Source organism: Suncus etruscus, chromosome 2 (genome assembly GCF_024139225.1).
Source record: "Suncus etruscus isolate mSunEtr1 chromosome 2, mSunEtr1.pri.cur, whole genome shotgun sequence".
Lineage (NCBI taxonomy): Eukaryota > Metazoa > Chordata > Mammalia > Eulipotyphla > Soricidae > Suncus > Suncus etruscus.
Genome location: NC_064849.1, coordinates 143,466,837 through 143,480,579, shown reverse-complemented (window position 1 = coordinate 143,480,579; position 13,743 = coordinate 143,466,837). Strand labels below are relative to the sequence as shown.

Genomic DNA, 13,743 nt, shown 5'->3' with positions numbered 1-13,743 from the left:
TTAATATTTTTATATTCCCTAATGAAATGAATGCTTACTGATCATTACACATTGGTAATGATCAAAAAGATAAAATTTGTGTACTATGATTTTGAAAATTAACTCAAGTTAAAATAAGAAGGATGGTTCTGGGTTGGCCTTCCAGCCCATCAACAATTCCTTGCAAGGACCTCACCGTCCACTCCCTGCAGCAAAGCCTCTGCTGCCTCTGTCCCTATAGCTTCAAGACCAGCTATTTGAATGGGTCATACATTTCAATGAGTAAAAAGTATCTGTCTGTTATGCGGTGTTCTTAGCTACATATTTACAAAGTTTCTGAAGAGCAGTAGAAATACTGCCAAGAACAACACAAATCCCGGGCAGACAAGTGAATTGTCAAATTCATTACTTCTTTACTAAGAAGCCCCTGAAAGAATACTCAAATTAGACAGAGGAGTTAAATCCTGGAGCGTTTTCCAAAAACTCGAGCCTAGAAGGGGTAAATCTCAGTGCATTTTCATTACTTAGCATTACTGAATTGGAGTTTCTGCTTCTTATCAAGAGATTCATTTCATTTACTATTGCATATAGTAATTTATGTTCATTTCATTTACTATTTTGATGAACAAAGTTGTTTGTTCATCAAATTAGTTTAAGTTTCAAGTATAATATATTTAGGCTGTTTCAGTTTCTTTGCATAATTTTTCTATCACATTTTTTAATATTCTTTTCTAACCCTCATAAGTATTTTTGTTTGTCTGGTTGGTTTGGAGGCCATATCCGGAGGAGTTCTGGGGTTACTCCTGGCTCTGGTTAAGAAGCTGCTCTTGCCAGGCTTGGGGACCATATGGGATGCCAGGACCCTAATCTGGGTCTGACCCAGGTTGGCCACATGCAAGCAAACTCCCTACTGCTGTGCCATCTTTCCAGCCCCTCTAGTGAGTTTTGGGGTTTTTTTTTTGTTTTTTGTTTGTTTGTTTGTTTGTTTTTGGCCACATCCATGATGCTCAGGGGTTTCTTGGCTATGCACTCAGAAATTGCTCCTGGCTTGGGGGACCATATGGAATGCTGGGGATCCAACCTGATCTGTCCTGGGTCAGCTGTGTGCAAGGCAAACACCCTACCACTGTGCTATGGCTCTGGCCCCTACTGGCTATTTTTTTTAACTAAATAAATATGGCTAGGATAAATTGCTCTAATTCTTGTGGAAGTATATAAATATATTTCTTATTAAACATGATATGAATCACAGCAATATAAATCTAAATATATCAATATAGTAACTTAATATGGAGTAATAGTCAGAATATGCAAAACACCATATCACTCTACCCTGAGATAGAAGGAAGTGCTTATATTCTCATTTAGCATTTCATGATAGCATGCCCCCATCCAAACCGATGACAGATTAAGTCATTGATGACTGATTAAGTCTTATAAAATGCAATGCTTATGAAATATTTTATTATTTTACTTTATTTAAATACTATGATTTAAGGATGTTGAAAATTATTTTCACAAAGTTGTTCATTGTGATTGTCAGTCAGATATTGTACAACCTTCACCAGTGCACATTTTCCAACACCAATGTTCCTAGTTTCCCTCCTCCCATCAGCCTTACTCTGGGGTAGATATTTTACCTCTCTCTCTCTGTGTCACATACACTCTCTTTCTCTCTCTTTTTTTTTTCCTTTTAGACATTGTGCTTTCCATTACTGTTAATGAAGGGGTACTCTGCTTATCACTTTCACTCCTTTCATCACCATTTCCAGTTCTTGTTTGTTGCAAGTCAGCCCCTGAAGAGGTTGACTGATGGAGGGATGGAGGATGAAATGGAGGGATGGAGGGATGAGGTGAAACGGCAGGTAAACAACTCGCAGACAGTCAGGCATGTGGAAATATTAGCTTTATTCGGTGGACAAGACTGAAGTCCAAAGTCTCAGCCTCAGTTCCAGCCAAAAAGCCCCTCATCTTCCACAGACCCTTGTTTTTATCCCCCAGAATCAGGTACCACCCAATGGTGAGATCAGATACCACCCATGGTGGAAGCAGAATCAGGTACCACCCTAGGGTGGGGGCAGAATACCAGGTCACACCCTAGGGTAGGGCACAATCAGCGATCAGGATCAGGGTAGGGCCGGTAACATAATAATCCCATAAAATGTTTACATACACAACACTTGTTCAGAGTAATCATTTCCAACTATCATTATCATTGTGGTCCCTGCCCCGCCCTAATCGCACTCCTACACTATAAGGGGCAAACTTCCTACCATAGACTGGTCCTCATGGCACTCGTCTCTATTGAGTCTGGATATTATTACATGCTATCTTTATATTTAAATTGCATTGAATGACTTATTCTATTTTATTTACAATGAGTGATATTATTCAATCTATATTTCTATATATTAACACTTCCTCTGACTCATTTTTGCTCAACATCATATTTTTCACATTTGTCCATGTATAAGCAAATTTCATGACTTCATGTTTCCTAATAGCTGACTAATATTTCATTGTGTAGATGTACCACAGTTTCTTGAACCACTCAGCTTTTCTCCAGCACTTGTTTGTTTGTTTTTCATATTCTGGCTATCATAAATAGTACTGCAATGAAAATAGGAATGCAGAGGGATTTTCTGCATTTTGCTTTTGTGATCTAAGAGTTTATCCCTAAGAGTAGTACTGCTAGATTATATGGAAGAATAATTTCTATAGGTTTGTTTTTTAGAAATATTCCATTGTTTTCCAAAAAGTCTATACCAGTCGACATTCACAAAAGCAATCAAGATTTCTCCCATATTAGCCTCAGCACACATTGTTCTTTTTTGTCAATCTTTTAAATGTTTTTCTTCTTTTCTTTTCTTTTTTCAATTAATATCTTTATTTAAACACCTTGATAACAATATGATTGTTAGTTGGGTTTCAGTCATGTAAAGATCACCCCCTTCACCGGTGCAACATTCCCACCACCAATGTCCCAGATCTGCCTCCTCCCCACCCCAAACATAGTCTCCCCTAAGCTTGGCCAAAGGGCCTTTGACCTGGAGCTGTACTAGTCCCCATGCTGCCAAGGCTTCTGCTCCCAGAGAGAGGAAGCTAGTTCCCTAATTGTGCTGAAAGCTGGAAGTTTGGCAGCTTGCTCCCCAGCACATACTGTTCTTATACTTTGTGATGTGTGCCAGTCTCTGTGGTATAAGATGAAATATCATTGTTGTTTTGATTTGCATCTCCCTGATAATTAATGATATAGAACATCATTTTAGGTGGCTTTTGACTATCTGTATTTCTTCTTTTAGGAAGTATCTGCTCATTTCTTCTTTCCATTATGGATGGGATGAGATGCTTTGTCTTGCTAAGTTCACCAATAACTTGTACATATTAAATATTAATCCAATGGGATTGTTGATAGTTTCTCCCATTCTGAGAGCAATCTTTGCATTCTTGTCATTGTTTCATTTGAAGTGCAGAAGCTTCCTAGTTTTTGTTTATCTTTGCTTCCACTAGCTTGGGCCTGTGGTGGTTCTTTCTTGAAGGATGCTTTTTGTTTCATGTTCTGCCTAGGATTTCCTCTATACTTTCTGGTCTGATATCACAGTCTTTAATCCACTTTTTATTTGACCTTTGTGCATGGCATTAAAGAAAGATCTAGTTCACTTTTTTGCATTTAGATGGCCAGTTTTTCCCAGCACTTGTTGAAGGGGCTTTCCTTGCTCCACCTTTTTCAAAGATTAATTGTTAATATACCTATGGCCAGTCTCAGAATATTCAAGTACGTTCCATTGATCTGAGGGTCTGTCTTTATTACAATGTCATGCTTTTTTAATGACTACTGCTTTATTGTGTAATTTGAATTGATGAAAGCTGGGCCTCATCTGCACTTTCCCAAGAATTGCTTTATATACTTATGGATGTTTTTTTTATTCCATATGAATTTCAGAAATGTTTGTTATACTTCTTTGAAAAATATGTATATCCTTAGAGGGTCTACATTAAATATATACAATGCTTTGGGAAGTAGTGCCATTTTAATAATGTTAACTTCCCAGTCCATGATCAGGGTATAGGCCTCCATTTTCTTTTGTTCTCTTCTGTTTCTTGAAGCAGTGTTTTGTAGTTTTCTTTACATAGGTCTCTCACATCTTTAGTTAAATTGACTCAAAGGTACTTGATTTTCAGAGGCACACTTTTAATGGAATTGATTTTTTTAATATCCATTTCTTCTCTTTCATTATTTCTAATACAAATCCTTTGGGTATTGCATATTAATTTGTAACCTGCCACTTTACTAAACAAATTTATAATATCTAGAAAAATTTTGTATTAGGATATTTTAAATATCATATCATATAATCAGCAAACAGTGATAGTACTTTCATATCTGAATATTCTTGATATATTTTTTGCCTAATTGTTATGGTATATAAAAATTTAGAAGCTGGTGAGATGGCACAGTGATAGGGCATTTGACTTGCATGCAGAGGGACGGTGGTTCAAATCCCAGCATCCCATATGGTCCCCCAAGCCTGACAGGGCTATTTCTGAGTATAGAGCCTAGAGCAGCCCCTGATCGCTGCAAAGTGTGACCCCAAAACCAAAATAAATAAATAAATAAATAGAAAAATTTAGTTGTAAACATTTAGAAGTTTTTGAATATTGCTTTGATAACAGCAATGATATGAAGACAATTACTTTTAAAAAAAGTTTCTAGCTCATGAAGAATGAAACAGAATGATCACTGCTTTAATGTTAAAACCATTGTTAAGATGACTTCCAGAAGTAAAAAAATGCCTTCCACCATAAAATGACAATTTTCAAAAGACAAGGAAACATCAGAAATATACCCGATAAAATATTTTCTTCTTTATTTTCACTGACTATCTTTAATTCTAAAAGGAATACAGGTCTTCTTTGCATAATACACACCAATATGTTAAACTTCTCTTCAAAAGAAAAAAAAAACAGGTGCCACTTACTTTAGATATTAACATGTATGAACTACTTAAAGTACCTGAATAAATATTCTGCTCTGCAGTGGCATTCTCATGCATTCTCTTTACTGTTCTTGTTCTCTGTCAGAAACAAGTCTTTCCTCATGCTTGCTTGGTCCTTGTCAAATAGTGAATAAGATATTATCGATTATAAACTCAAAGTGGTAAGAAACTACCAATTGCCGGAGCTGTAAAAGTAGTGGTTCTGGTTCTTCGAGGTAGTGAGAAAGAAATGGCAGAGGTACTACTTTGAATAGAATGTTCTTTTCAAAAAGGCTATAATTTCTTTCATATTTTGTATAAAAGAAAAGACAAAATAAAAAATTCAAGGATTTGGCCTTGGTTTTCAGATTTTAATGATTGTGATTTGAGTAATAGACTAAAACACATTTTAGTGTTTCAGTGACTATGATACGTGTCCATAGATAGATGAAAATACTTTGGATTAAAGTTCTAGGTAATAAAAACTTTCCCTAATTTTCCATCTGTTCATTTTTCCTCACACAACTAACAACAACAAAAAAACATTGGAATCTAAAAGAAGCTCTGAGCAAAGTTATTTATTAGAAGAAATTTCCCATCAGGACTTCCCATCCCTCCTTTCGTCACTCCCTATTTTCAGGTAAGATATATATTGGCAACAACCTTTTGGAATTTCTTTAAAATATAAAATATACCTACTGCTTGATGCTGACACTTGAATAAGAATTTTTTGTGGGGCCAGATGATGATTAGCATGGAGGTAAGGTGTTTGCCTTTCATGCAGAAGGTCGGTGGTAGAATCCCAGCATCCCACATGGTCCCCTGAGCTTACCAGGAGCGATTTCTGGCATGGAGCCAAGAGTAACCACTGAGCACTGCCAGGTGTGACCCCCCCAAAAACACACACACACACACACACACAAATTTCATTTGTGCAATTTATTTTGATAAATAGAAAAAGCATTCCGCTGGGCAGAATGATGCACAACCAAGAGGGCATTTGCCTTGCACCCGGTCAACCAGGGTTCAATCCCCATCATCGCATATGATCCCCAAGCCTGGCAGGAATAATTCCTGAGTGCAGACCCAGGAGTAACCTCTGAGTACATCTTGGTGTGGCCCAAAATTTAAGTTTTTTTTTTTTAAAGCAGTCTCTGCAATCACAGGCCTAATATAACAACTAGAGTAAGACCCTCATATATAACATTTATGGCAGGCACCCATGGTGCAGTGAAATCTTTTTTTTTTTGTTTTTGTTTTTGTTTTTGTTTTTTGGGCCACACCCTGTGACGCTCAGGGGTTACTCCTGGCTATGCGCTCAGAAGTTGCTCCTGGCTTGGGGGACCATATGGGACGCCGGGGGATTGAACCGTGGTCCACCCTAGGCTAGTGCAGGCAAGGCAGGCACCTTACCTCCAGCGCCACCGCCCGGCCCGCAGTGAAATCTTTTCTGCTGGATTTGCTATATTCAGGAATATGAAAGTGACTACATAAGTTAAAACATCTGTTCATTCAACAGTCCTTAAAGACTACTGAATGAGGATGGGGAAGATTTTAAGTTACGCTATTACATTGATAGCAGGAGCAAGTTAAACAAGAAAGAATAGGATTTTTTATAAAGAATAACAAGGGTTTGTTTTGCATGTTTAAAGACAGGTATATATCTAGAAAAATTACTGAAAGAATGAACATGGAACTCTGAGTGACACAGAGAGGCAAAAATAAAATGTTCATTTTCCTTGTTTTTTTAAATGTTCGTTTTTCTACTTAGATAATCCAAATTGCCTTTTATTTTCATTATTTTGTCATTTTATATTTTAGCAACTAGAATTTTTAATTTATGCATGTAATGTATACATATTATATGTGTTAAGGATGTGATATTTCTCTGTACCTAATCCTTCTTAATAATGATAGAATTACTTCCAAATCTAATGTCCTGGATCTGACCCCGTTTTAATAGATATAAAATATTTCACAATACAGATGCTAGGAAATTATTCATTTATTCTCTAATTAAAATATTTTAATTAATAGTCTTTTGGGGCTGAAGTGATCATACACCAGGTAGGTGTTTTGTTTTGCATGCAGTTGACCTGATATGGCCCCACCAGGCCTATCAAGAGTGGATATCTCACCGAAGATTCAGAAGCAAGAAGGTCTGACCAGGTTTGGTCCAAAAATTGAAAAAATTTTAATATATATTTGGCCCATTTTCTCAACATCTTTTCCAATACTTGTTTTTAAAATCTTTTTATAGTAACTATTTGACAATTATAAAATTATATAACATGTTGATTTGTATTTCTTTAATAATCAGTGATTTTTAATTAATTTTTATTGTGGCCAAAGTGAATCACAAATATTTCACAGTAATATTCAAGGTTCATAGTGACAATAAATCAAGGCATTTCCACCACCAGTGATGTCTTCCCTCCACCCCTGTTCCCAGTGTGTATTGGCCATCAGTATGTCTTTGGAAAAATGTCTTAGCTTTGTTTCCCATTTTTGAACACACTACATTTTTCATTGAGACTGAACTGCCTTATAGACCTAAGACTATGTGCATGTAGTGTTGTCATACATACTCTTATTTCACAGTTACATCACCTCACATCACCACCATGAAAGTGCCTACAGCTAGCCAGCCATACCCTGAGTGTCTATTCTCCTCCAAATATGTGTTAAGATTACAATTTAACACCACTTCAAAATACATGTTACAACACCACACCCACTACCAAAGTACTAATATCTCTCCACCACAATTTATTGCACTCTTCTTCTTAGTTTCATTTTCCTCCATATTCTCCTTTTAACAACCTCATCCTGTGTTTAAAATCCAAAACTGTTTTATTTTACATTATCTGTTCCTTGTTTTACTTCTCTATATACAATTTATGAGCAAGATCATTTGTTATTTATCTTTCTCTTATTGACTTTAGCTTTCTGTAAATCCCTAAAGGTGGTTACAAAAAAAAAGTTTCTTTTTCGTTTTTTTGTTTTTGGACCACACCCAGCAGTGCTCAGGGGTTATTGCTGGCTCTGCTCTCAGGGGTCATTCCTGGATGTGCTCAGGAGACCATATGGGAAGTTGAGGATCAAACTCAGGTCATTTCTTTAACTGCACTCACCACACTTTGTTGTAAGCTTCATAACAAAGTTGAAGTGTAAGAGAAGTAGAATGCCTGTCTCAAATACAGGCAGAAATTGGGGAGGAAGGGGGATGGGTGGCACTGGTGGTGGGAATGTTGCACTGGTGAAGGGGGATGTTCTATTTATGACTGAAACCCAACAACAATCATGCTTGTAATAATGGTGATTAAATAAAGATATTGTATACACACACACACACCCTATAGGGGCTAGAGTGATGGCACAGAGGTATGGCATTTGCCTTGCACATGCTGATCCAGGACAGACCTAGGTTGAATCCCCAGCATCCCATATGGTCCCCCATATAGTCCCATATGGGCTTCTAAGCCAGGAGTTATTGCTGAGCACATTGCCAGGAGTAACCCCTGAGAGTCACTGGGTGTAGTCTAAAATTTAAAAATATATATATACATATATACTATATGTAAAAATATGTACTATATATTATATATACTATATGAAACAGGTCAGCTGTGTGTAAAGCAAATGTCCTCCCACTATGCTATAAATCCACCCCTAAAAAATTTCTTATTTTCTTATGGAAAGTAGTAGACAATTCTATATCTATGCCACATCTTATTTATCTATTCATTTTTATTGAATATTTGGGTTATTTCTATATCATAGCTACTGGAAATAACTTCTATAAAAACAGGTGTTCATATACCTTCTGAAATATATCTTTTATATTGTACTTTTTTATTTTTCTGATAGATTCACTTCATTGTGAAATACTATATCATATTTTTACAAGCAAACTTCCAGGCCCATTGGCAGTGGTATGATATAGTGAAAAAATTAAACAGGTAAACACCTCACCAAGATTTCTTTACCCAGTCAAATACTCTTTCAGGTGGGAAGGAAGGATACACAGCTTCACCGAAAAAAAACCACTCAGAAACTTTACATACTCACAACAAACCTTAAAAGAAGTATTGAAGGGTATAATTAAAGGTAGAACAAACACAACAAACACACCAAACTAGTACAAAAATATGGCACAAAATTCCATGACAATCAACTCTCTCAATGTCATTGTACTAAATGCACCAGTTAAGAGACACAGTGGCAAAATGAAACAGAAAATTGAATCTAACATTTTTTTGAGCTCCAGGCACGATATGTGGTTCCAGTGGTGGAACTCAGGCCAGTTGCATGCAAGCACTTTACGGCTATATTACCTATCCAGCTCCTAAATACATTTTTAAAATAAAAGTGCTGAAAGAACTGTATACACTGATTTCAGGATTTTTTTAAATAAAGTTACAGTAATAAAGACAATGTGGAATTTGGCCCCAAAATAGACAAATAGACTGGAGAGATAATACAATGGTTAATGCATTTTCCTTGCACTCAATCTCAGTTTCAATCCCCAACACTACTTATGGTACCCTGAGTACCACCAGAAATTATCCCTGATCATAATGGGTGTGGTCCCTAAATCTATCATCCCCTAAAAAAAAACAAACATGCAAATAAATGAGTAGACTATAGTACAAAGTTGCTATATTGATATATTCCCAACTAATTTACAAGACATGAAATTAATCTAATGAGAAAAAGAGAGACTTTTTAACAAAATTTAAGATAAACAATTGCATGGAGAAATGAGTATTATTATTATTAATCTTTTCTGAAAAGAATAAAAAAATTCCCATAAAATAAATTAATTACAAATGGACAATAAAACAAGTATTAACTCTAAAATTAATAGAGCCAGTTACCATACGTGGTTTCTAATCACCATAGGTGTGATTCGAGTACAAAAAGCAAGTTCTAGGCCTTGCCAGGTGTGAATCAAAAAATTTTTTTTTCTAAATTTAAAAATGTCTGGGGGAAAAGAAACCTAAGAAAAAATATTTTAATGGTGTTAGTTAAAACCTCTTAGATGACCACATAATATACAATTTTTTAAAAGTAATACCTAAGCACAGTTGGAATGTGGGCTCTTTCAAAAACAAAACAAGCAAACAAACAAAAAAAAAAAGCTGGGGGAATCAGTGCTAGTGGAGATGCTGTGAAAGTGAAGTTCATTCTCTTCTCACAGAGTTGTTGCCTGATTTAACTTTAATAAGAAACATAGTAGAAGTTTCTCAAAAAATTTAAAAAAAGAACTTCTGGAGCTGGAGAGATAATAATACAAGCAGGGCACTTGCCTTGTACACATGTTCAATCTATAACATCCCATCTGGTCCCCTGAGCACAGTAAATATTGGGGATATTAGAAAGGGAATTCCCTTGGACGTCAAGGGTAGTTTCTCTACCCTTAAAGAATTGTCATGGGAATAACTTCAGGCTCCATACATGCTCTTTTTCACACCCTCAAGTCTCTTTATGGTTCCAGGAAACTTCCTACTCAGCTGTGGATGATAAAACCAGGCCTCTGTAACTAGAGATCTTGATTTTTGCACAGATCATAGGATGAAGCCTAGGACAGAGTCTTTCTTTATGGTTCTGTTCCATCACTGTTGTTTTAATCAGTCTTCTGTAACTGATGGTCTTGATTTTTGCACCAATCCTAGGACTAAGCCTAGGATAGAGTCTTTGCTTATGTTTCCAGAAGTTCTGCTCAGTCACAGTTGTCACAGTCAGACCTCTGGAAATAGAGATCTTGGTTATTGTATGGATGTAGGCTGAAAACTAGGCTAGGGTCTTTCTTATTGGTCCCAAGATAAGTTCTGCCCAGTCATGGTTGTCAAAGTCAGTCTTCTGTAGGAGGTGATCTTGGTTTCTGCACAGATCAAAGGATGATGTGTCTTCTGATTTCATCTTACCATTAGATAATGAGATAAGACAGCCTGCTCTTAGATCAAGTTGTTAACATTTTCTCCTTGTCAGGATGTCATGTCAAAACTGACACATGTTGGTGTCAGAGCAGTATTAAGAATGTCCCAGCGGGAGTTTTGTTCCTGGAGCTGTTGTGGAGAATTGTGTTGGTTCTATGTCTAAGATCTAGGGTTCAGGATTGGACAATCACTGTCTGATCACATGGAGTCTAAGTTGGGTCCACATGACACATGTTCAGTGTGGGAGGCATTCCTATATCATAAAATGTATGAGTTCTTATCCCTGGTAAACAAGAACTTGTTTCTATACAGAAAATATCCCCTTTTTTTGTATGCATTCGCAAAAAGGAATGGTGTTATACTATATTGCTGGTGCATTTGGAGGTGAAAATGTCAGATTACATCTCTGTGGCCTGGTTTTGACCTGAGTTTTTATCCCAGGCAAGACTTTTTGTTTGTTTTGGTTTTTGGGTCACACCTGGCTGTTCTCAGGGTTTTTATTCCTGGCTATATGCTCAGAAATCTCTCCTAGCAGGCTCAGGGGACTATATGGGATGCCAGGATTCAAACCACAATTCTTCTGCATGCAAGGTAAATGCCCTACCTCCATGCTATTTCTCTGGCCCCCAGGCAAGACTTTTCTTTCTTTCTTTTTGTCCCCCAATTTGCAATACAGACCAGGCAAAGGGCCTGGGTTGAGGTGTATATATGAGGTGTTTTTACTGTACCTCCTCAACTAGTCAGTGTAAAGAACACAGCCTGTGGTTAGAATTGGGAGGCCTTATCTTTTCTTTTCTTTTCTTTTTTTTGATATTTTTAATAGATATATATATATAAAATCCTTCAAGAGTGCAAAATTCCCATGACCAATATCCCAAGTGTCCTTCCTCACCACCCCACACAGGCCTGTACTCTAGACAGGCTTTCTACTTCCCTCATTCAGTCGCATTTTGTTATGATAGTTCTCAGTGTAATTATTTCTGTAACTGTACTAAATGATCCCTGTGGTGAGCTTCATGTCAGGAGCTGGACCCTCCAGTCCTCCTCTATTTTGTCTCTGAGAATCATTACACAAATGTTTTTTATTTTTCTCAAAACCCATAGATGAGTGATACCATTCTGTGTTTATCTCTCTCTCTCTGACTTATTTCACTCAGCATAATAGATTCCATGTACATCCATGTATAAGAAAATTTCATGACTTCATCTCTTATGATGGCTGCATAATATTCCATTGTGTATATGTACCACAGTTTCTTTAACCATTCATCTATTGAGGAGCATCTAGGCTGTTTCCAGAGTCTATCTATTGTAACCAAGGCTGCAATGAATATAGGTGTGAGAAAGGGATTTTTGTATTTTATTTTTGTATTCCTAGGATATATTCCTAGGAGTGGTATAGCTGGATTGTATGGGAGCTCGATTTCCAGTTTTTGGAGGAATCTCCATATCGCTTTCCACAAAGGTTGGACCAGACGGCATTCCCACCAGCAGTGAATAAGAGTTCCTTTCTCTCCACATCCCTGCCAGCATTGCTTGTTCTCATTCTTTCTGATGTGTGCCAATCTCTGTGGCATGAGATGGTACTTCATAGTTGTTTTGATTTGCATCTCCCTGATGATTAGTGATGTGGAGCATTTTTTCATGTGCCTGTTAGCATTTGTATTCAGTTTATCAAAGTGTTCATTTCTTCTCCTCATTTTTTGATGGGATTAGATGTTTGTTTGTTTTTTTTCTTGTAAAGTTCTGTCAGTGCCCTGTATATTTTGGATATTAAACCCTTATCTGATGGGTATTGGGTGAATAGTTTCTCCCACTCAGTGGGTGGCTCTTGTATTCTGGGCACTATTTCCTTTGAGATGCAGAAGCTTCTCAGCTTAATATAGTCTCATTTATTTATTTCTGCTTTCACTTGTTTGGAGAGTATGGTTTCCCTTTAAAGACACCTTTAGTTTCAATGTCATGGAGTGTTTTACTGACATGTTGTTCTATATACTTTATGCTTTCAGGTCTGATATCTAGGTCTTTAACCCATTTGGATTTTACCTTTGTACATGATGTTAACTTGAGGTCTAAGTTTGCTTTTTTACAAGTGGCTAGCTTGTTGTGCCAACACCACTTATTGAAGAGGCCTTCCCTGTTCCATTTAGGATTTTTTGCACCTTTATCAAAAATTAGGTGATGGTATATTTGGGGAACATTCTCTGAGTACTCAAGCCTGTTCTTCTGATCTGAGAGTCTGTCTTTATTCCAATACCATGCTGTTTTGATAACTATTGCTTTGTAATACAGTTTAAAGTTGGGGTAAGTAATACCTCTCATATTCCTTTTCCAAAATATTGCTTTAGCTATTTGTGGGTGTTTATTGTTGAGGCAAGACTTTTCAATATAGTTTTTGTACTAAGCAGAACCAAAACAGGTGAAGTTAAAGAAAACAATATATATACATATATAATAGAAGAAATAAATAAAAGTGAATTTAAGAAGGTAATTAAAGAAAAAATTGATGTAGGAGACTATCTTACATTTGTAAATAGACAGACTAAGATGTGGTATTGTAGAAGTATTAAACATATAAAGGAAATATAGGTTTCCCCATTAAGTCTTTTGAGATATTCTTGCGGGGGGTAAAATCCAAGGCACATTTTCATTACACACTCTGGTCTTGTTGAATTTGAGAAATTATTTTTATCAGATAGGGATTGGGTAGAGTTCTTGCACTGGGGGTCCTTCTGAGCAGAATCTGGTCTCATGCCAAAGTACATATTTGGGGGGGGGGGGTTGAGAAGGATGGCCACAAAGCATGAGTCAGTAGAGTGTTGGTTGTAGTTTCTTGCTGGGGGACG

At 36.7% G+C, this 13,743-nt stretch overlaps 1 non-coding gene across 1 annotated transcript; it reads right to left on the bottom strand.

The window, feature by feature from the left end:
- Window positions 1–11,548: 11,548 nt before the first annotated feature.
- Window positions 11,549–11,678, bottom strand: LOC126002704 (small nucleolar RNA SNORA51). Its single transcript, XR_007493375.1, has one exon. It is a non-coding gene; the product is annotated as a small nucleolar RNA SNORA51 (small nucleolar RNA).
- Window positions 11,679–13,743: the final 2,065 nt, after the last annotated feature.